The following is a 1,885-nucleotide window of genomic DNA, read 5'->3' as shown; positions in this document are numbered from 1 at the left end:
TAGTTTTATAGAAATTTACGTTATTTTATGTGTATTTTGTATATTTATATTTATACAAATACACATTCTTTTATTGGTATTTTGTGTATTTATTTTGATTAGAATTTACTTTATTTTATGTGTATTTTGTATACATTTTTTTATACGTATTTACATAATTTTATGTGTTTTCGTATATATATTTTGAAACAAATTTACATTGTTTTATATGTATTTTTGAATATCTATTTCAATACAGATTTACCTTACTGGATGTGCATTTTGTATATTTATTTCAATGCAAATTTAAATATTTTATGTATTTTGTATATATATTATTATAAAAAGCGATATTTTATGAATTTTGCATCTTTATTCTTATAAAATTTACATTATTTCATTGATATTCTGTATTTATTTACATGTAGATTATTTAATGTGTGTTTTGTATATATTTTATGCAAATTTACTTTATTTAATGTGCATTTTGTATATATTTTTATAGAAATTTGCATTATTTTGGTGTATTTTGTATATGTTTTCTCATACAAATTTACATTATTTTATTGGTATTGTGTTTATTTATTTTGATACGGACTACATTATTATATGTGTATTTTGTACAATTTTTTTTATACGTATTTACATTATTTAATGAGTATTTTGTTTATATATTTTTATACAAATCCACTTTATTATATGTGTATTTTTATAAATATTTTGATACAAATTTACATTATTTTATTTCAATTCAAGTTTAGCTTATTTTATGTGTATTTTGTATATCCATTTTCATACAAATCTAATTACTTTTGTATGTGTATTTTGTATATTTATATTTATACAAATACACATTCTTGTATTGGTATTTTGTTTATTTATTTTGATACGAATTTACATTATTTTATGTGTATTTTGTATACTTTTTTTATACGTTTTTACTTAATTATATGTGTATTTTGTATATATTTTTTAATACAAATTCAATTATTTTATGTGTATTTTCGTATATTTAGCTTATTTTATCTGTATTTTGTATATCTATTTTCATACAAATTTAATTACTTTTGTGTATTTTTGTATATAGTTTTATACAAATTTACGTTATTTTATGTGTATTTTGTATATTTATATTTATACAAATACACATTCTTTTATTGGTATTTTGTTTATTTATTTTCATACGATTTTACATTATTTTATGTGTATTTTGTATACATTATTTTAAACGTATTTACTTCATTTTATGTGTATTTTGTATATATTTTTATAGAAATCTACGTTATTTTATGTGTATTCGTATATATATTTTGAAACAAATTTACATTGTTTTATATGTATTTTGCATATCTATCTCAATACAAATTTACCTTATAGTATGTGCATTTTGTATATTTATTGTAATACAAATTTAAATATTTTATGTGTATTTTGGTATATATATTTTCATAAAAAATGCGTTATTTAATGGGTATTTTGCATCTTTATTTTCATACAAATTTACAATGTTTTATTAATATTCTATGTATTTATTTTGATACGATTTTACATTATTCTATTTGTGTTTTGTATATATTTTTTTTATACATATTTACATTATTTAATGTGTATCTTGTATATTTTTAAAACAAATTTACGTTATTTTATGCGCATCTGTTAAAATTTTTGATACAAATTTACAATATAATATATATAAATAATAAACATAGAAAAATATAAAATACTATCAAAATAATATAACATAATATCAATAAAATCATGTACATTTCAATGAAAAGAAAGATTCAAAATACCCATAAAATAACGTATATTTGTATAAAATATATATACAAAATACACATAAAATAATTAAATTTGTATAAAAAATGTACAAAATGCACATACAATAAGGTAAATTTGTATTGAA

The sequence above is a fragment of the Eriocheir sinensis genome, unplaced genomic scaffold (genome assembly GCF_024679095.1).
Source record: "Eriocheir sinensis breed Jianghai 21 unplaced genomic scaffold, ASM2467909v1 Scaffold292, whole genome shotgun sequence".
NCBI classification, from domain to species: domain Eukaryota; kingdom Metazoa; phylum Arthropoda; class Malacostraca; order Decapoda; family Varunidae; genus Eriocheir; species Eriocheir sinensis.
The sequence above is the reverse complement of the archived record's forward strand: the minus strand, read 5'-3'. Positions refer to the sequence as shown.